We start from the raw sequence: 22,929 nt of genomic DNA, 5'->3' as shown, positions 1-22,929 counted from the left end.
GCTCAAATCCTACAAATGAGGGCGAGGACATGTGTGTCGGGGGATTTAAAACTAAACGGATGGATAAAGATTCCAAATAAAAAAAGTCCTTGAATATGAAATTGGCACATGGGACAGACGCAGACTCGAAATCAGACAAAGCAGGTTATGTAACAAGAGGGGTGGACAACTTCAAGTGACAAGATAACGGACAAACAAAAAGTATGGCCCAAAATCCTAATGGCTGCTGCAGACGAGCAATACTTGAAGTTACACGAGACTCGCATCGGCCAAAACGTCAAAATGGAAAACATCTGTGCCAGCAGGGAAACAAAAAAAAAAAAAAAAAAAAAAAAAATCGGGCGTTGAGGGGAAATGCAGAAGCACACGACACAGAAGAAGAGCACAACATGGAGCTCGAGCATCGCGTCTCTCATACACACACACACACACACACACTAAATAACCCAATTCTATTGAAATTTACATAAATAGACCCAAGTACACCAAACACAGGAAAATCTGCCCACCCTACCATTGTGCAAAACAAGGGGGTAGCCTTTGGTATTTTTTTTTTTATTTTTTTATTTGAAAACATTCAAATTGGTGCCAAGCAATAAAAGTAAACATTTCTTAAAATGTCTTCCGACAATTTAAAAACTTTGGGCCGTCCACTTCCTTAAAACCGACTTTTTCCACTTTGGGGAAGAACAGAATAAAAGGATACCATATAGTTTATATATAAAAAAAAAAAAAAAAAAAGATACACAGATTAGAAGCTGGCACCACACACACACACACATAACGGGTTTTGTTAAAACGGAGATTAAGTAATTTAAAAGGTACGTGGACATAGAAAGAAAACAAAAAAAAAACACCGAGACATGTAGAGCACAGCTCAAATACATGAAACGAGGGATACAATTAAAAAATGAAAATGTTTTGTATAATAAAAGACATACAGTTAAAAGCAACATGGATATGAAAGACTACTATATAAAATTATGTAATCAATAAAGTTACTTTTAAACAAAGCACCTCTGGGTGCTCCAGTTACCTCCCACAGTCCAAAGACATGCAGGTTAGGTGAATTGGCGACCCTGAACTGGCCCGTGTGTGTGTTCATTCGGGACGGACTGGTGTCCCATCCAGGGTTTGCTCCTGCCCTATGCTAGCTGTTCTAAGCTCCAACAGACCCAAACACCCTGTTCATGACTAAGTAGGTTTGAAAAAAACTGATGGACTGACAAAAGGCGCTATAAAATAAAATGCCTACAGAGACGATATACTGTACAGTTAAGAGCTTAACATGGAAGGTGCCACATTATAGGCCATATATAAAAACGTAGGGTTGCACAGTATAGCAGTAATGGAAAAATACTGAAAACGCCCAAATTTAAATATTTACTTATCATAAAGTGGCAGAACGGATAGATATATTTGTGAATTTTGGCAGCATGATGTTATTTCATCCACTAGATGGCAGCAGACTAACGTCCCATGAGTTATTCAGGCCCAACCCTGTAAAGCAGATTGCTACACATCATCCTGAGCCGGACTCGGGCTTAACCGTAATTACATTGAATACCAAGGAGGTTAGCTGATCATTAGACTCAACTGAGCGAACAAAAATAAGACCCAACCACAGCCAGCCTTGTGGAGTCCAAACCTCACCACATCGAGACTCTCGCCATGAGAGTGAAGAGGCCACCACAAGAACACGAGGCCTCAAAGGGAACTCCTGAAGGGACGAGAGGAAAATGTTGACCAAAACGTTTCAAAGCCATTTGTAACTCCACCACAACACAGTGACGGCAGTCATCTCCAAACGGAGAACATTTGGAAAGTGGCAAATCTTCTCGGTGTCAGACACGTGTGAATGGGAGTCAACCAAAGGGCTTGAATAATGGCAATTCCACATCCGACCAGGGGGTTGCAGGGTGCACAAACGGTCCCTCTCAATCCCTTGCAGACCATTCTCAGCAAATCCCACAAGGTTCCGGCCCCACCTCGGATGACCTCACTTCCTCCACTGGCCTTCAAAGCCGCCATTTTGTCTGTATTCATCAGTTCGATTTTGGACTCCGTCGAGTCAATGCTCGGTTCTACTTAAAAGCCTTTTTGCAGCCAGAGGACATTAAACAGGTGGCTGCCCCAAACTTTTACGAATGTCCGAGTCTCGTTCTTATCACACCGGGAAAGGACTCAATAGAGAAATCTGGAAGGTGCCATATCACAAGACGGCAGAGGGGTATCGTAATAGACAGACATGTCTGCGATGTCACATTAGACCAATGTGACAGGCTCCAATAACAGACAGATCATGTGACCAGCATATTAAAGGCATTCTGTAAGATAAGTGAACAGCACAGACACTAAAAACAGTCATTTAATCATAAAGTTATTGCCTTTCATAAGACTGGGACAGTGCAAGGGCTGGCGTTCTTGTCGGGATGGGTTCTGGACCCTTACCTGGCTGGGATTCGGGGTGGGTGGTGACAATGGAACAAGGCTGCATCATCTCCCCGATGCACTAAAAGGCAGCACCCCTGGGTTTCGGTGCCCATTCGGAGACCCGCAGGGTATGTCGGGAACGGTTAGTTCCCCGTGGGGCAACCTCGTCCACTCCCTACTCCGTAGGACTTTCAAACAGCGCCCCCGAAGTATGCCCCGGGTCTTGGATAAAAGGAGCCGCGCTGCCTCACCCTGGTGGATGAAGTGTCAGGACAAAGCCGACCTGGGAGGACTGGAGGAAAAGAAGAAGAGAAATTGCATTGTGCTGAACTACAAATCACGAGACAAAACCCCTGTATTGCATTCAATTTCGCATTTGAACCTGGGACTTGTGCCTGGGGTTTGAGGTGCTGCAACGCCCCCTGCAGGTCACGAGAGATAAAACCTCAAAGACTTCTCTTCTGCTTGACTGCCCCTCCACTTCTACAGCTGGATGTCTCCTCCTCCATGTAGCTGATTAACACATAGAAAGGCCTCTCTTTTTAAAATTGGGACTGTGCACCCCCCCCAACACCCACTCCCGTGGGCATAAAGTAAACCGTTCACATGTAATGGCTATGCTGAAGATTTAAAAGGAGCACTCAGGCAGCCCCCCCGTCATCTCTGCTAACATCTGTTTCTGTTCCAGATGAGGCGGTGGGTCGATTCTTATCTCCTGGGCAGAGCCGCTGGCTGAATGGGCCACTGTTAAAACAGTAGGCGCCCCCTCGATTGCCAGGGCGGGCCGCGCTAAACGAATTACACGCCAAGAAGCCACGGTACACTTTCCTTTACTGAGAGGTAATTAATAAGATAAGCTGAAGACAAAAGCTTTACACAAGGTCGAGGAGAGGGAGGTTTGTTTAGAAATCAAATCAAATCGTAAATCCGAAGAAAACGCCACTATGGAGCCCGGCATTTGCCCCCTGTGAAAACGAGCCCACTTAGGAATTTCTTAACACATACAGAAAGGCCTCATTAATTAAAGTCACGTAGCCACGCGGCTCGACTCGGTGGGACCCGACTTGTGCAAGACGTTCTCCCCCCCCACAAGTCCACAAATCATTCTCAAGGAAAGGTGCCAGGGAGAAGCGTTGGCTCCGTGCTGCGAGCATTCCTACGGGGGGCCGACTTCACCATCAAGGCATTAGGACTTCATGGCTCCCGCTAAAGTTCAGAACAGCCTGAACTCGACATTAAGACGCTTAACTCGCACAACAACAAAAAACATTATTAAGCAGAACTCTCGGCAAAAGAACGTCAGGATAATTCAAGCCATGCTGAAAAAACTTCAAGTGTGTCCTCTACGGAGGAGAAGTGTCCATCATAAACGCCGACTCGGTGGAGAGCTGCAGTGATGTTAGTCCTTCTGGAAGTTTCTGCCTTCTCCACACAGGTTCTCTGCTGCTCAGCTAGAGTGACCATCACATTACTGGTCACCCACTCTTACCAGGTCCCTTCTCCCACAATTGCTCAGTTTGGCTGGGTGGCCATCTCTTGGTCGTTTCAAACTTCTTCCATTTAAGAATTCTGGAGGTTACTGTGCTCAAAAAACTGTTCTGTAGCCTTCGTCAGATCAGTGCCTCATCACAAACCCGTCTCCAGGCCCAGCAAGCAATTCCTCTTGGCTTGGTTTATGCTCAACCGGTGGACCCCTCATAGACAGGTCTGGGTCTTCTCTAAATCAGTCCAGTCCAGTCAAGTCAAGTCAACGGACCCCCAAACGTGGTGTAGAAACATCTCCAGGCAGAGCCAAACTCCAAGGCTTATAGCAAAGGGTCTGAATACTTGAGGATTCCATCCCTCAATTTTAATAAAATTTAAAATTTCCCATTTTTGCTTGGCATGGAGGGTTTGTGGAGGGGAAAAAAAAAAAATAGGATGAAATGTGTGATAAAAGCAGAAGGGCTCCGAAGACTCTCTGAAGGCACCATACACACTTTAGGGATGTGGGAGAAGAATCCAAATACCCAAAGAGAAAAAACTCAAGCAGAAAATAAACAGAAGGTGCAAACGCCACACAGGCGAGAAGGTCAAGGCCTCGATTTGAACTCGGCCTCCTGGTCCTTTCATGTCTCTGGTGGCTAGAGTAGATGGACTGCGAGAACATGGGGGGGGTGTCATGAGGTCATAAAGGGGTGTGTGGAGCTCCAGATATCTGTGCCAAAGGACGAAAGTCTTTATAGAGTCCTGGTGCTCCCAGTTTGGGAGACATGGATGCCATCCAATGACCCGAGATGAAGATTCAACTCCTTCATGTGTGTCTCTTCAGAGAGTCCATGGGTCCCGCTGGTTTGACTTTGTGTTGCTCATGGAGTCCCGAATGAGTCACATTGTCAGGGAACATCACGAGGGTGATCTGGCTGGCAGGACCCTTACTGTGGAGGACCAGGCCAAGAAGTCACCCACGTAACACCTGGCTGTGGCAGGTAGAGGGTCATTTCTGGAGGGTGGGACTGGACCACATGTCTGCCTGGGAGGGTTGCCAACCGGGATCAAGCTCTTTCGTCATGCGGTGGGTGTGCCAATACGTTGTACCAGTGCATGCCCCCTGACCAGACCCGACCCGATGTGACCTCCTAGTCCTTTGAGGCAGAAGCCATTGGGCGGCTCCTTCATTTCATTTGATGCGATTTTACAGGCAAGAACGTAAAAGATGCCCCAAATTTGTGAAAGGTCCGTCACTCAGCTACTGCAGTATATATACAACATTATGACAAGAAGAAGAAGAAGAAGTCGGCGGCTTCAAGTGCTTCACTTACTCTTGTTGACACGCTGCGCTCCTCCTGCGCTCATGGAAAGCAGATGTCTCACCATATGTTGTTTTCACTCCAGCTTCCACGAAGCCTCGCTGGTAAGAAAGCTGTGAAGAGACAAAAATTAAAAATCAACATAAGCCATCTGAAAACACAGATCAAGACATTCAGTGCCCGGGGGTCAAGGCCAACAAAATAAGCACCAAGCGCAGTGCGGGATGGCCGTCAATAGTGGGAGCAGACGCCGGGGGAATTGGGCAACGCAGTGCTGAAGTGCCCGCGGGTGTCAATACGAAACATCTTCCACCGGACGGCTCACTAAGCTCACACCACCGGTTAGGAAAGCCAACTGTGGGTGTCAAGAGTAACGCCAACCTAATGAAGGAACCCTTCAGCCAGAAATGATTATTTTTATGTTTATTTGATAAGCCGATACTTTTCTCCAAAGCGACTTACAAAGGAGATCAGCATGATCGGGTAACTGCAGTCCAGGGCAGACAAGGCTACCATAACAAAAAGAATTGTCAATTAACATGGCAGGCGATATCCACGGAGCAAAAACCGTCATTAGCAGGGTGATGGATATTCACGGCACAGCGGGGTCTGCAGTCGCTTCTTAAACACATTGAGGGAGTCAGCAGTTCTCATGGAGGTGGGCAGCTCGCACCACCCACTAGGGGCTACACATGAACAGAGAGGATACCACGCCGAGGTGGCATCACCAGACGCCCATTCACTGGCAGACCCGAGTGGGCGAGAACAAGCCCAGCACCTCACCAGGGTCTCCCAATAAACGGGTGCCCACCTGCATTGACTACTCTAAGTAAAACATTAAGGATTTGAGACAAAGTAGCGAGTTGGAGAGAGGAGGGATGTGCGTCCATCTTGGCTGGTTGAATACAAGGACAGGCCGTCTCACTTTGGACCGTCTGGAGACGGCGCAAGCGGGTCCCCCTGGGTGGTAGCAAGTTACAGGAATCCAAAGCCTGGACCAGAAGTTGTGCTGCACGCTCTGCCAGATAAGGTCCGATTTTGTGGATGATCTACAGAGTGAAGCTGCATGAACGAGAGACGGTCGGGTCTGTCACTCAGCCTGCGTGGTGTCCGATGATGGCCAGGCTTTCGTGGAGAACGGAGATTTCAAAATTCCTAATACAATGGGCTTCAAAAAAAGAAATGAACCAACACTGTAATGACAGCAAACAAACAAACAAACAAAAAAAATCCGCCCATCAGCTATCCACTCAGTTACAAACATGGCAGAAAGGGGATGGAGGTCCTAAAACAACAAGGGCCACAAAGCAGGCCAGGACATTTACTGACCTGCCCAGATAAGGCCTTTACCCCAGGCAGCCAGCTCCAACTCCAAATGGCAGGCTATCGGCCTAGGACACTGTAACCATAGTGGGGAAAATGACCATGCAATTCTTGGGGGGAGGGGTGGTATTTGTCTTGTTAAAATATTTACAAGTTTAGCTTATGTGTTCTAACATCAGCAAAAAGATATTTTCAGGCAGTTGTGACAAACTTAGGGCTATAAAAATGGGAGGTTGGAGATGCTAACTGCTGCACAGTCCCAATACGACAGTAGGAGGCTTTTCGATAAAACTGTATAGTGTGGATCAGGACAACATTCAAAAGGCTCACTGAAGGGGGTGAATTGGTAAGAATTCATACTTTGCATTGCTCTGTGGAAAGTGTGGCAATAAAAGCTGGTCAGGAGGACCAAAAAGTGCCAGAAGCCCCATCAGCCCAGATGGAACGTCAAATCTGTGCCAAGAGAAATGCCTACAGACTCCTCCGACAAAACCAAAAGAGCGAACGATCATAAAAAGACCCCACTGAAGAACTGAAAGTGAACTGATAGTGGTCCAACAGCTTCTCTTCAGCAGAGATAGATAGATAGCATAGTTGGCAGGATTAGCTAGATAGATAGATTCACCCAAATGGCCAAAGTAGTGCAAGGCCTCCACAAATAGCTAGAGAAGCAGGCTAGAATTCCCACATTGCTGCCAGGAGAAGGTGCACATAAGACAGCCTCGGCTCCCACACCAGTGGCTGGCTTTGGCCTACACACCATGCCCAATAAAGCTTAGCTTCAAAATTTAAAAACACCACACACAACACACACTCGACAGATCCAAAACAGTAGTAAACAAGTTTAACAAAAGTGAACTCTGGGCTTACAGAAACAAACTACCAGGAATCTTCAGAAAAAGAAGATAGAATTGCTTTGTTGACAAATCCTAAGCAAACAAGTTTCAAAACACAATCCAGAAATAAGAATCCTAAAAACAAAAGTACACAAAAACAACTCACCAACCACTAAGAGCTGACAAACTTACCACACAAGGACTGCAATTCCCATGAGCCTTTACAGGGTGGGGAGCTGTCTCTCAATGGAGATTGACAGGTGGCCCCGCCTCTCGAGGAACCACCCACAAAACACATGGCAGAATAAGCATCCACCCAGAAACTGAACAAATAAAAACAGATTAAAAAATTTATATGTATATATCAATTATATAATAAAAAAAACTAAAATAACTGAAGGATCAAAATGACTTAAAAGAAATATGTTTGAGCAAAGGTAAACCTAAACATTATTTTGTATGTTAGAATCTAATTCAGTCTTTTGCTTTATAGCGTATTCCTCATCTTAATATCTCTGCCCCGACTCCTACGAAAGAAAACCACCAAGTTCAAAGCAAGAGCTGCAACTCAGAAAAGGACCCAAATCCCCCAGTCAGGTACACATGCCCAGTAATGGGAAGCTGGCTAGAATGGTCTGAAATACTTCCAGTTGTTCCAAGATATTTAAAATGCCCTTCAAGGCAGTGGATTACCTTAAACCTCTGGATAAAACAGGAGTTTAAATAACAAGAAAGCAAAACACAAGGCAACCCATGTCCAACAAATCCAAAAGACTAGGCAGGAAATCCAAAAAAGCAGAAAAAGACAAAACCAATAAATGATGGCCTACAACACTCAATGACACCCTGACGGCAACGCTTCTTGGGGTTCCACCCAAAGAACACAAGAAACAAAGTTAATAACGCAGTACAGAAAACATTAAACTAAAAGGACATCCCTTATACAGTTAGGTCCATAAATATTTGGACAGAGACAGCGTTTTTCTAATTTTGGTTCTGTACATTACCACAATGAATTTGAAATGAAACAACTCCGATGCAGTTGAAGTGCAGACTTTCAGCTTTAATTCAGTGGGGACAACAAAACGATTGCATAAAAATGTGAGGCCACTAAAGCATTTTTTGAACACAATCCCTTCATTTCAGGGGCTCAAAAGTAATTGGACAATTGACTCTTTGGCTATTTCACGGGCAGGTGTGGTCAAGTCCGTCGTTATGTCATTATCAATGAAGCAGATAAAAGGCCTGGAGGTGATTTGAGGCGTGGTGCTTGCATGTGGAAGATTTTACTGTGAACAGACAACATGCGGTCAAAGGAGCTCTTCATGCAGGTGACAGAAGCCATCCTTAAGCTGCGAAAACAGAAAAAACCCATCCGAGAAATTGCTCCAATATTACGAGTGGCAAAATCTACAGTTTGGTACATCCTGAGAAAGAAAGCAAGCACTGATGAACTCAGCAACGCAAAAAGACCTGGACGTCCATGGAAGACAACAGTGGTGGATGATCAGAATCCTTTCCATGGTGAAGAGAAACCCCTTCACAACAGCCAACCAAGTGACCAACACTCTCCAGGAGGTAGGCGGGCGTATCGATATCCAAGTCTACCATAAAGAGAAGACTGCATGAAAGTAAATCCAGAGGGTGCACTGCAAGGTGCAAGCCACTCATAAGCCTCAAGAACAAAAAGGCTAGATTGGACTTTGCTAAAGAACATCTAAAAAAGCCAGCACAGTTCTGGAAGAACATTCTTTGGACAGATGAAACCAAGATCAACCTCTACCAGAATGATGGCAAGAAAAAAGTATGGAGAAGGCGTGGAACAGCTCATTATCCAACGCACAGCACATCATCTGTAAAACACAGTGGAGGGAGGCAGTGTGATGGCTTGGGCGTGCATGGCTGCCAGTGGCACTGGGACACTCGTGTTTATTGATGATGTGACACAGGACAGAATTCTGAGGTGTTCAGAGACATACTGTCTGCTCAAATCCAGCTAAATACAGCAGTCAAATTGATTCATGATACAGATGGACAATGACCCAAAACATACAGCCAAAGCAACCCAGGAGTTTATTAAAGCAAAGAAGTGGAGAATTCTGGAATGGCCAAGTCAGTCACCTGATCTTAACCCAACTGAGCAGGCATTTCACTTGTTGAAGACTAAACTTCAGACAGAAAGGCCCACAAACAAACAGCAACTGAAAGCCGCTGCAGTAAAGGCCTGGCAGAGCATTAAAAAGGAGGAAACCCAACATCTGGTGATGTCCAGGAGTTCAAGACTTCAGGCTGTCATTGCCAGCAAAGGGTTTTCAACCAAGTATTAAAAATGAACATTTGATTTCCAGTTATTTAATTTGTCCAATTACTTTTGAACCCCTGAAATGAAGGGATTGTGTTCACAAAATGCTTTACTGGCCTCACATTTTAATGTAATCGTTTTGTTCACCCCACTGAATTAAAGCTGAAAGTCTGCACTTCAACTGCATCGGAGTTGTTTCATTTAAAATTCATTGTGGTGATGTACAGAACCAAAATTAGAAAAACGTTGTCTGTCCAAATATTTATGGACCTAACTGTAAATATAAAAATAAATCATCAAGCACCACACACACACACCTGGCAGTAACGGAGCACACCGAGGACATCTCTGCTGTAGGTTTTTGTGCCATCGTGAACTCTGAGGGTTACACACCAGTGCAGCACTTCATGGTTTAAAATCACTCACAGCCACCATTGGTGTGGATTTTTCCCTCCACTTTCAAACAGACAATCCATTTAGAAACAGGCGAGACATCAAGAGAACTCCCTAATTAATAAAGTATCTATCTATCTATCTATCTATCTAATCACGAGCCGACATCTCACCCAATGTTACTGACCAATGCTGCCAGGATAGGCAGTCACGTCCCCACCAAAACCAACACGGGGTAAAGCATAAAACAAAAAAAGGCATTAGAATTATTAAAACAGCCGACTGTAATAATTCAGCGTTAGACGCACTCGCTCTGGAGGAAGGCAGAGGTGTCAGATTGCAGCAAGTCAGGAGGGTTTATTTTTAAGAGCCTGCCAAGTGACTACTTTGGAACAGTTTAAACAAAGCAAACACCTTGCTGATCCCGTTTATTTCCAATATAAATAAAAAAGTGAGATGATTTATCAAAGCACAGACTGGCTAAAAGCCATTACAGTTAAAGAGAGACAGAGACTTCAGAGTGAGTGTGACCTGGTGGCACAGTGATTAGGTCGGACCTCAAACAGCTATAGGGACTTGTGGTGGTGGAGAAAAATGAACCCATTCTTTGGTTATCTGTGCAGCTTTTGTCCAATTACTGGCACTTGTTGACAACAGATCGATAGCGTAGTTGGCAGGACTAGATAGACAGATCGATTGATCTATAAATAGCATAGTAGGCAGGATTCGATAGATACAATAGCGTAGTCAGCAGGAATAGATAATTTTAGTAAGAATGATCATAAAATTACATGTGAAAGGCACTATATAAAAATAGAGATATCGTATAGTGCCTTTATTTATATTAAAGATATTAGGCACCCATCTATAAAAATTGTGCCTAACATATTCTAGATAGATATGAAAGGCATGGTCTTATAGAAAGAACTTCTTTAGTCCCAAGAGCCATCAGCAGAAGCTCCAATAACCACAACTCCCTTAAAGCACACAGAGTTATAAAAACCTGGCTGGGCTACTAATAAAGGGACAGTCACAATGAGGCCTGATAAAGGCCGTCCACCACAAGCACTTAGGACACCCATCAAGGCTCTGAAAAGGTAAGCAGTTCCACTCCACACCAGAAGGGGGCACAATCACCAATGCTTTCTCTCCCAGAAGAACCCACAGAAATGACCTCCCCAGATTAGACGGTATATAAACCAGCCATCCACTAGAAGAGGGTGACTGATGACGGACCAGAATGAAGAAGAGGGAGGTGGAGGTCCTGCCTTGAGGCGGTTACAAGCCAACTGTGTGGTCAAATTCAGTTTGTGTTCCTTGTACCGTTTTTTTCTTTCTGTTGCTCCATTAAACCACAAACCCTTGTCTCGTCCCCTGGTATTGGTAGGTGTATCGCGATTTGGCCACACATCTGCTGTATAATTTGTAATCTGGAAGTCCCCAGTGTGTCAGAGGATGTGTAGCATTGTTCATGATGGCACTCAGTTTTATCTTCATTTTGAACTTCACCACTAGGTGCAGCAGGTGCAGAGGGGAGTCCCAAATCTCAGTCAGCTTTCTTAATCCGCTTGATGGTTCAGTGGGCTTCTCCTGAAGTGATGTTACTGGCCCAGCTTCCCACAGTGGCCAAAAAACAGAGGAGATGCAGAACATACAAAAAGAAAAGCGCAGTGGGTCCAAGGGGTCTTCTACAGTCCAGGACCAGCCTCTCGAAGGTCTTCACAATGCAAGAACCACTGATCTGTAGTTGTTAAGGCCGAGTTATACTTCTGCGTCGTGCCATAATGAGGCAAACCCTTAGCATTTCACAACAAAACATACACATGGCACACACAAAAGTGGACATCAACCAGACCACCAAAGCTGACACGGCACACAACTCGCCTGCAAAGACCGTGAAAAAAAAAAAAAAAAAGAAAGGAGTAGCTTGTAATTTGTCAATCCTGGAATCTGGAAGTGTACTGGAGTGTAATTTAGGGATGGAAACGAAGCGAGGGAGCGGCAATTAGAAATGTGTGAAATCACCGCTTAATTACAGGGAGCAGGCCGTGCTCTCCAGTCAGAGCTACGGCTCCCACAGTCCTGCATGGCATCCAACCAAGAAGCAGGACATCAACGGAAATTCTGCATGCGGGGTACACACTGGGCTCGTGGAACTACAGACAACCAGGATGCAAGCCAAAGTCACTTCCATACAGACAAGGGACAGGAGGTCCGGCAATGGAGGGGCCCATCTATATTATTATTGGTATTTGTGTCAACAGGGACTGACAGACGGCTTTATTCAATTTGGGATCTACACAGAGTGTATGCTTTTTGGGTTAAAAGTACTGAAACCCAGTTTTATTCTTTAAATATTCGCCCATATAACATGACTGACCTTGAGAATTTACAGATAATTAGCTTGGAAGTCCATCCAGTTGCGATGTCTCTGTCATTCCAACAGGTGGCACAACACAAACATTAAACACGGCTGTTACATATCCCATATCAAATTGACGTTCCAAAAAAAATGATGCATCAAACATTGGTAGTAAAATGCATTGCATTTGTCATTCCAACAGATGGCACATCACAAACATTACAACTGCTTTTACAAATACCATGTCAAACGTCATAACACAGACATATGCGTTGCATTTGTTATTCCAATAAAAGACATACATTTATAGTAATAAAATGCATTGAATTTGTAATTCCAACTTGAGCATCACAAACAGTAACACTGGTTTTACAAACCCCACACCAAAGAGTATTTAACAGAGGCATACACATTGCATTTTTCATTCCAACAGATGGCACATCACAAACATTAACTCTGCTTTTAGGAGTCCTATAACAAAAAGGAGTCATTGTATTGGATGGTGCAGTGCACCGTTAACGCGGTGGTCCACGTGGATTACAAACATTATAACACGACGGGAAGCACAGCTATTACTTCATTTTTACTCGCCCTAAGTGTTCTGCTCACTGCAGGAATGTATTTATTTGTACGAAGTTTGTTTGATGGCCGTGTTCCTTGTTGACGTCGCGGTCTCTCTCTGTAAAATCTGCGAATTAACCAAATTTCGGTCTTAAGAGAGCAATTGAACATTTGTTTCTACCACCTTTATTTTAAACAGGTAACAGAACAAAGGATCCAGCGGAGTCCACTGGCTTCTTATATACTATACGTTGGGCTGCCCAAGCCTCTTCTTGAGTCTCCATTTGAGTCAATCCCTTCACATGTTACTTTGATGACAACGCACGTCGGGTATACGGGGGTCTCCTCCACGCATTCCTCGCTGCCCATCCTTCATGCATCCCACTGAATTTAGAACGACAGATCTAATGTTCGAAGTAGCACCTCCACGGGCGGCATTCGCCCTCAATCTTTACCGCACTGCCGGCTATTAACAATAACGGAGCACCTTTGTCCGTCTAGAACTTCGCTAACTTTCCTCCTCGCTCCGGCATGTGCCGTGTAACTGGAGACGGCGGGTGACCAGGCGTTCGCCCTCTGCAGAGATACTTGGATGGTCGGTGTCTCGTAATTCCTCGCGGGATGGAAGTGCCCTCGCCGGCGAGCCGACCCCCTGCCTCTCAGTTCCCCACTGAGGGCGCAACACACAATGAGCCGACTGCACGGAATCAGCGCGCCTGTGCGCAGCCCCGACAACGAGACGAGCGCGATCTCGGCTGAAAGGGCAAGAAAAGGCTTACCTGGCGGCGATCGGGCTCAACTCGGCCATGAGGCTCGTAGGTACCAAACGTCTGGCTGCGGTGCGCCGTCTTCTTGGTTGTTGATGTCTGTTTGCAGAGCTGACCAAACAGGAAGTGAATTCCTGCGGCGTCCATGCAGTGGTGCAGTATCCAGGGCCCACGGATATAGCGTCACAGCGGACGCGCGCGCGCGCGCGGCCGACACGGCCAGGCTGGCCAACGGGGATGCGCATTGGGCGGCGCGCAGGCTGATTTGCAGTTTGTTTGGGGGTGGTGGGTGTTTGTACATTCATATGGGTCACGGCATCAGAAAAAGAAAGCGTGTTGTCACGTACGTATACACATTTTAATGCAGTAAGTTATGGCTCAAGAGTTTTGCAGACCGTTTTATTTCTGCGCCCGTCTGCCTCAGCTGCGCAGATTTCTTTGGGTGGAGACAAAAGACGACGGTGAACGAAGAGCCCCAGAAGCGCCTCTGCGCAGTCCCAACCGGTCGGCCCCCCACGACTAGCCCAGGAAAGCGCAGACACCCATACGACTCCATTGGACGACGAGCGGGACGTGAAAGGTCTGCGGGCGGGTGGCTGCCAACGGACTTGCTTAACAAGAACGGCCCGGGCGATGGTGGGATCGATTAGCGTTTCGAATGAGCCTTCTGATATCAACGACGTAAGGAAAGAAGAGAATGTGTGAAATTAAGTCTTCCATTTTAGTCAGCCACTTCAATCATTCATTTCAATTAAAAAAAAAAATTGCTTCGTACTGAGTGGTAATCACAACTGGCATAGAGGCGGGCACCTTCTAGCGGCGATGGCACATTCACTTGGTGCTGAGCCCCCATTCTGCTTTCTTACCCAGACAATGGCACACAAGCAAATGAGTGGGTGGGTGTCTGAAGGAGTGAACGGGGGATCAAACAAGGACTTGAAAGATGGAATGAAAGAATAAATAAATGAAAAGAAAAAGTATGGAGGAAATGAGTAGCTGAATGAATGAATGAGGGAGAAAACAAACACACAAACAATACATAAACAGAAAAGAAAGTCATAAGTGAATGAATGAGGGATCAAACTAGGACATGAATGGTGGAATGAAAGCATAAATAAATCAATAGAAAAAGTATGGAGGGAGTAGTTGAATGAAAAAATGAATGAATTAATGACTGAGGGAATGAATTAATGACGGCGGTGAAGGATGCCGTCAAGCTGAAGAAGGAGTCCTACGGGACCCTTTTGTCCTGTGGGACCCCGGAGGCAGCTGATAGGTACCGGCAGGCCAAGCGGAATGCGGCTTTGGTGGTTGCTGAGGCAAAAACTCGGGCGTGGGAGGAGTTTGGGGAGGCCATGGAGAACGACTTTCAGACGGCTTCAAGGAGATTCTGGTCCACCATCCGGCGTCTCAGGAAGGGGAAGCAGTGCAGTGTCAACACTGTATATGGTGGGGATGGTGCGCTGCTGACCTCGACTCGGGACGTTGTGGGTCGGTGTGGGGAGTACTTCGAAGACCTCCTCAATCCCATTAACATGCCTTCCAATGAGGAAGCAGAGCCTGGGGACTCAGAGGTGGGCTCCCCCATCTCTGGGACTGAGGTCACCGAGGTGGTCAAAAAACTCCTTGGTGGCAGGGCCCCGGGGGTGGATGAGATACGCCTGGAGTTCCTCAAGGCTCTGGATGTTGTAGGACTGTCTTGGCTGACACGCCTCTGCAACATCACATGGACATCAGGGACAGTGCCTCTGGATTGGCAGACCGGGGTGGTGGTCCCCCTCTTTAAGAAGGGGGATCGGAGGGTGTGTTCCAACTACAGAGGGATCACACTCCTCAGCCTCCTTGGAAAAGTCTATTCAGGGGTCCTGGAGAGGAGGGTCCGTCGGATAGTCGAGCCTCGGATTCAGGAGGAACAGTGTGGTTTTCGTCCTGGTCGCGGAACAGTGGACCAGTTCTATACCCTTAGCAGGGTCCTGGAGGGTGCATGGGAGTTTGCCCAACCAGTCTACATGTGTTTTGTGGACTTAGAAAAGGCATTCGACCATGTCCCTCGGGGAATCCTGTGGGGGGTACTCCGAGAGTATGGGGTACCGGCCCCCCTGATAAGGGCTGTTCAGTCCCTGTACGATCAGTGCCAGAGCTTGGTCCGCATTGCCGGCAGTAAGTCGAACCCGTTTCCAGTGAGAGTTGGACTCCGCCAGGACTGCCCTTTGTCACCGATTCTGTTCATAACTTTTATGGACAGAATTTCTAGGCGCAGCCAGGGTGTTGAGGGGGTCCGGTTTGGTGGGCTCAGGATTGGGTCACTGCTTTTTGCAGATGATGTTGTCCTGTTTGCTTCATCAGGCCATGATCTTCAGCTCTCTCTGGATCGGTTCGCAGCCGAGTGTGAAGCGGCTGGGATGAGAATCAGCACCTCCAAATCCGAGACCATGGTCCTCACCTGGAAAAGGGTGGAGTGCCCTCTCAGGGTTGGTAGCGAGATCCTGCCCCAAGTGGAGGAGTTCAAGTATCTCGGGGTCTTGTTCACGAGTGAGGGAAGAATGGAGCGTGAGATCGACAGGCGGATCGGTGCGGCATCCGCAGTAATGCGGGCATTGCATCGGTCTGTCGTGGTGAAAAAGGAGCTGAGCCGCAAGGCGAAGCTCTCAATTTACCAGTCGATCTATGTTCCTACCCTCACCTATGGTCATGAGCTATGGGTAGTGACCGAAAGAACGAGATCGCGAATACAAGCGGCTGAAATGAGTTTCCTCCGCAGGGTGTCTGGGCTTTCCCTTAAAGATAGGGTGAGAAGCTCAGTCATCCGGGAGGGGCTCAGAGTAGAGCCGCTGCTCCTCCGCATCGAGAGGAGTCAGATGAGGTGGCTCGGGCATCTGATCAGGATGCCTCCTGGACGCCTCCCTGGTGAGGTGTTCCGGGCACGTCCAACCGGGAGGAGGCCCCGGGGAAGACCCAGGACACGCTGGAGGGACTATGTCTCTCGACTGGCCTGGGAACGCCTTGGGATTCTCCCGGAAGAGCTAGAAGAAGTGGCCGGGGAGAGGGAAGTCTGGGCATCTCTGCTCAAGCTGCTGCCCCCGCGACCCGACCTCGGATAAGCGGAAGACAATGGATGGATGGATGGATGGATCAAATAAGTACACAAATAGCCAAAAAGCAGAAAAGGAGGAAAGTAATAAGTAACTGAATGAATGAGTAATCAAACTAGGACATGCATGAGTGACTGAGTGAATAAATATGTGTATAGAAAAAGAATGGAGGAAGTGAGCATCTGAATGAATAAATGAATGAGGGATCCAACAAATACACGAATAACTAAATAAATAAATATAAGGAAAATGAGGAAAGAAATGAGAAATTGAATGACTGAATGAAGGAGCAAACAAGCATGTGAATGAATGATGGAATGAAAACATACATCAACAGAAAAAGTATGGAGGAAGTGAGTAGCTGAATGAATAAATGAATCAAACAAACACACAAATAGCTAAATAAATCAATGTCTCCACTTTCCGTCACGTCTTCCTCCCCAACAAGCACAGCATGGCAGCCCACCCGCCCATCACTGTTGTGTTTAAAGCCTTTGTCACTGGGCTTTAGTGGCCATTTCTTTGTCTTAACATCATGGTGGTGCTCCTAAAGTCAGCACAATGATGGCAGCAGGGTGGCATCGCTGTTCTTCATTAGCAGTTCAGTCCTAACTAGATGGCCAGTATTTGAGAAGTTCCTGCGTGAGTTTCATCATCCGGAGATTCTGCTGGCTGCTCTCAGGATGATTGCACATCCATCAGTTTTTTTTAAACCCTTGTTTAATATTACAGGGTCCACAGAAGCCAGAGAACCCTCAAGTAGCATGAAGGGCTGAGCAGGGAGCAGGATGATCTTCACGCACACAGGGGCTGGTTTGGGGTCCTCCATAAACCCAATCTGCACGTGCCTGGCAGGAAGCCTCAGAGAAAACCCCGGGGTGGAGTGGGACCCTGCTCCTGGAGTTGGGAGGCAGCAGCATTAACCACTGTGCCACCTGTTGATAAGCGCCTGCAGATTGCGCCAGTGTGTAAGCACTGGTTTATGTGGCCCCAGCATAATCTTGATTGGGTCATCGATACAAAGAAAACATCAACAGAAATAGCGACTAAGACACTCGGCTTTTACATGCAGAGCTCGACTTTCTGGGTGCTGCTTTGGCGTCCTTGCACATAAAGAGGCGACAGTGTGCTGAGTGGAAAAGATCTGGGGGTCTCACTGTGCCACCCTACATGGCGTGTTTTTATTTCATTAAAACCTTATATTAAATCTTGCGGTTGGTTTTGAGATTTTGCCAGTTGAACACAAAGCCGCGTTGACCCTGAAAGGCTCCTCTGTTGCGACCCAAAGGCTCCTCCGGCATTTCATGTCTGACATTTGAGGAAAAAATAAGAAAATTAATTTCCTGAGTGTGAAGGAGACAACGCTCACCTGGCGTTATGTTATGTGAGCAACGTGTGGAGGGTCCACTTTATGAAGTCCTCCTGTCTAGAAGCAGATCTTCTGGCCTCCGCCACTCACTAAATGGCCAAAGCTGTTTGTGCTTTCCGTTGCGTTCTCTTGTTATAAAGTGTTTTTCTTAATCTTTGATAAAGATGCAGTGTGTGTCTTTATAACTAGCCAGGGGTTTGACGGTAATTCCCCCTCTAGTGGACATTTTGGAGATTTTTCGTGACTCTCTGTGGTCTCTTTAAAGGCTCACGTCACTTTGGTACTCACGAAGCACAACACTGTTGACGCTCCTCGACTCCGACACAACGGCTAATCAGCAATCAAGCAGAACTGCCACAAATAGGACCCTGACGTCAGGTACGCCACTTGGTGGGCTTTTCAGTGTGGAACGCGGCCCTGATTACCTGCTGTAACAACTCTAATGGAAAGCGACGACCAGAGTTGCATTTGCCTTAAAACCAAACACATGCCACAATTTTCCAACACGATCACCGAGCTCCTGTGTCGGATTATCCTGCCAGCTTTGTTTTCATGGAGCAGATGAAAATGGCACGGAATGAACCGTCAGCCTCTGATTGGCTGGCACGATTCACGGACCCCCGACAGACATTTAATGGGGGTATTACTGTAATTGTGGGCATCTGTTGGCCTCGAAAATCCAAGATTAGGAAGGGATTTTTTTTTTATTTATTAATTTTTTTACTACACATGGCACACTGTTTGAGATGGTGTAGCTTCAGGACGTTAACGTCGCACACTTTACTATTCCACAAATATGAATCAAGTGAATGGTTACAGTGAAATGTGGGGTGAAACGCGCGTGTAGGATATCGGAAAGACACCCACCAGGCAGGAGAGCGGAAAGGGTGATGCACATCTCGACATGCCATCTGAGAAATGCACCCATTGACCGTTTGGCGAGATCCACCTACTCATGAACACCAATCACCTGCTCCTTGAAAAGAGCCAGCCAATCAATCAGGTGGTTACAACTCAATGTAAGCAACATGGAGACGCATTCAAGGGCTTTAGTTGTTGGTCAATCACACGTTAGTATGGGTGGGAGGTCTGACCTGAGCCACTGGGATGGTGGTCTGTTGGTGCCGGATGTGATGGTCCAGCTGCCCCCCACTGGGATGTTCATGCATTGCAGTCTCCCAGACCAGTGCCTTTCATTCTTAGCGCATGGCAAACCTCCAAGATCTTCTCAAGCATAACAGGCCTGTGGGTTTACATAGGAGAGCAGCAGAAGACCAAACTGCCACATTTACATTCATAATGCACACTTTTAACGAAAGATTTTCTACATTAAGCGACTCCCATATGACAATTTCTTTGATGTTAGGTCAAATGTAAATAGATCTCTGCCAAGTGGACTAAAATAATTATAAAAAAAGAACCACAACATGGTCGATAAGATAACCCCGTTTAATCTGTGAACCCTAAATCCTTACTGGCGCAGCCCAATTAGAGCACACCTATATATATACAGTATATATATATATATATATAAACAAAGAATGCTTTCAGAAATATAAATAATGATTGTTTATTGTTATCAATTTACAAAATGCAAAGTGAGCGAACAAAAGAAAAATCGAAATCAAATCAATATTTGGTGTTCCTACCTTTCGCCTTCACACCAACATCAATTCTTATAGGTCCACTTGCACAAAGTCAGGGATTTTGTAGGATTCTAGTCAGGTGTCTGATCAACCAATTCTACCAAACAGGTGCTAATGATCATCAATGTCACACGTAGGTTGAAACTCAGTCATTAACTGAAACAGAAACAGCTGTGTAGGAGGCTTCAAACTGGGTGAGGAACAGCCAAACTCTGCTACCAAGGTGAGGTTGTGAAGACAGTTTCATGTCATGGCAAGATTGAGCACAGCAACAAGACACAAGGTAGTTCTACTGCATCAGCAAGGTCTCTCCCAGACAAAGATTTCAAAGCAGACTGGGGTTTCAAGATGTGCTGTTCAAGATATTTTGAAGAAGCACAAAGAAACGGGCAACGTTGAGGATCGTAGACGCAGTGGTCGGCCAAGGAAACTTAGTGCAGCAGATGAAAGACATATCAAGCTTATTACCCTTCGAAATCAGAAGATGTCCAGCAGTGCTATCAGCTCAGAACTGGTAGAAACCAGTGGGACCCAGGTACACCCATCTACTGTCTGGAGAAGTCTGGCCAGAAGTGGTCTTCACGGAAGAGTTGCAGCCAAAAAGCCGTACCTCCGATGTGGAAACAAGGCCAAGTGACTCAAGTATGTACGAAAACATAGGAACTGGGGTGCAGAAAAATGGCAGCAGGTGCTCTGGACTGATGAGTCAAAATTTGAAATATTTGGCTGTAGCAGAAGGCAGTTTGTTTGTCGAAGAGCTGGAGAGCGGTACAATAATGAGTGTCTGCAGGCAACAGTGAAGCGTGGTGGAGGTTCCTTGAACGTTTGAGGCTGCATTTCTGCAAATGGAGTTGGAGATTTGGTCAGGATTAATGGTGTTCTCAATGCTGAGAAATACAGGCAGATACTTATCCATCATGCAATACCATCAGGGAGGCGTATGATTGGCCCCAAATGTATTCTGCAGCAGGACAACGACTCTAAACATACAGCCAAAGTCATTAAGAACTATCTTCAGCGTAAAGAAGAACAAGAAGTCCTGGAAGTGATGGTATGGCCTCTACAGAGCCCTGATCTCAACATCATCGAGTGTGTCTGGGATTACATGAAGAGACAGAAGGATGTGAGGAAGCTGACATCCACAGAAGATCTGGGGTTAGTTCTCCAAGATGTTTGGAAGCAACCTACCAGCCGAGTTCCTTCAAAAACTGTGTGCAAGTGTACCTAGAAGAATTGATGCTGTTTTGAAGGCAAAGGGTGGTCACACCAAATATTGATTTGATTTAGATTTCTCTTTTGTTCATTCACTGCATTTTGTTGATTGATGAAAATAAATGATTAACACGTCCATTTTGGAAAGCATTCTTTGTTTACAGCATTTTTTCACACCTGCCTAAAACGTTTGCACAGTACTGTAAATATATATATTGTGGCAAATGGCCATGGCCCTTACTAGGCTGGGATATTCTCATTAAGGAAGGACTGGGGGCGAGAGTCAATTTAAAGCCTATTTCACCCCCAGACCGACAGAGGGCAGCCCGTTTGGTCTCCAGCAGGGCCATGGGTCACGAGCGTGGGAGCCCAACCCTGCTGGGTCCCGTGGCCACCGCCAAGGGGGCGCATGGACGTTTTCAGGGCCCTATTTGGCAGAAGTGCGACCGGAAGAAGCTCGTTGGGCATCTGGAGTCCTTCCGGGTGCCCTATACAAAGGGGGCCAGTGCCCACCATTAAACGGCTGGAGTCAGAAGTAAGTGAACGAAGCCTGAGGAGGAGTGGATGTGGAAGGACGGGCGGCAAAGAAGGGACTGTGGGCTGCTCTATCTCGTGCTGCGAACTGTAAATAATTCGTCTGTGTGGGCAAAACTCATCTCTCTACCTGTCTGTGCCAGGTTGGGGTGGCTGTACACGTTCTGGGGCTCCACAATATATATATATTTATTTATATATACACATATATACAGTATGTACTCTATATAAAATCCTAAGCCTAAAAATGCAACGTTTTTTGTCACGCTTTAAATCAGGCTTATTTTAAAACCTCTCTATATATATATATGTTTGGTATCATTCTTTTCAGAATTTATCAAAGTTTAAATTATAAACTAAAATATCAAGAACGTTGTGGGCAAGCCTGCTAGGCCACAATTGTGGGTTGGGCGCTGAAGGCACCAGGGGGGCTTGAATCATATCTTTAAATACAATCGCTTTCTCTAACAGAGCGGCTCAGCTGTGGGATAAATGGGGGTGCAGCACCCGCCCTCGGGTTTGGTGAGCAGTGGGCGGAGCCTCCTAGTATATATATATATAGCTTATCCTGGCCGACACATCCATGCCGCTAGATGGAGTCCTCCATGTAGCATAGAGGTGCCCCGGATTCCTGCAGGGCATCATGGGAGATGGAGTTTGGATTCACAACCCTACTGGGGACCGTGGGTGCCACCGTGTGACACTGCAGGGAAACGCAGGGATTTTTATTTTCCCTACAGCCCGGAAGAACTCCCAAATCACAGGGATGGAAGAACAGAAGTACTTCCGGGCTAAAGAGAAATATAAGTCTTCATCTGACCCGGAAGTGCTATTGAATCACATGGACTGAAGGACAGGAGCACTTCCAGGTCAAGGACTATTTAAAGGATTATGTGAGACCCAGCAAGCAGAGCCGGAGTTGGGAGGAAGAGTGACGGAGCTGCTGGGAGAGGAGGATTGCTTTATTGTATTGTGATTATTGATTTATTGTTTATTGGGGATGATTGTGGTGCCTACTGTGGCACAATATCAGAAAGAAGAAATAAAAAATATTTTTAGTGCTTTTACTTGGTGTCTTTGACGTTTGTCTGTGTGTTTTGAGGAGCAACAGCGCCCTCTGGTATCACAATATATATATATATATATATATATATATATATATATATATATATATATATCTCTATTATAAAAAAAAATCTTGGAAGGCTTGGCAGGAGACGAGACGTGATTTTCTCGAAGACATTTTAATGTCCTGCGAGACAAGGCAGTCAGACAAAAAGACAGCTGCTGTACAGGCTCTTAAATGATCG

At 46.1% G+C, this 22,929-nt stretch overlaps 2 protein-coding genes across 2 annotated transcripts in view; both read right to left on the bottom strand.

Moving 5' to 3' along the window:
- The window catches only part of disp1 (dispatched homolog 1 (Drosophila)), a 159,196-nt gene extending 145,253 nt beyond the window's left edge, over positions 1-13,943 (bottom strand). The window contains 2 exon segments of the mRNA XM_028821042.2: positions 5,235-5,335; positions 13,779-13,943. The gene's annotated coding sequence lies outside the window, so the exon portion shown is untranslated.
- Positions 1-22,929, bottom strand: part of brox (BRO1 domain and CAAX motif containing) — a 445,085-nt gene that overhangs the window by 258,751 nt on the left and 163,405 nt on the right. The window lies entirely within an intron of this gene.

Source organism: Erpetoichthys calabaricus, chromosome 15, assembly GCF_900747795.2.
Source record: "Erpetoichthys calabaricus chromosome 15, fErpCal1.3, whole genome shotgun sequence".
NCBI classification, from domain to species: Eukaryota; Metazoa; Chordata; class Cladistia; order Polypteriformes; family Polypteridae; genus Erpetoichthys; species Erpetoichthys calabaricus.
Note: the sequence above shows the minus strand (reverse complement) of the source record. Positions and strands in the feature narration are given on the sequence as shown.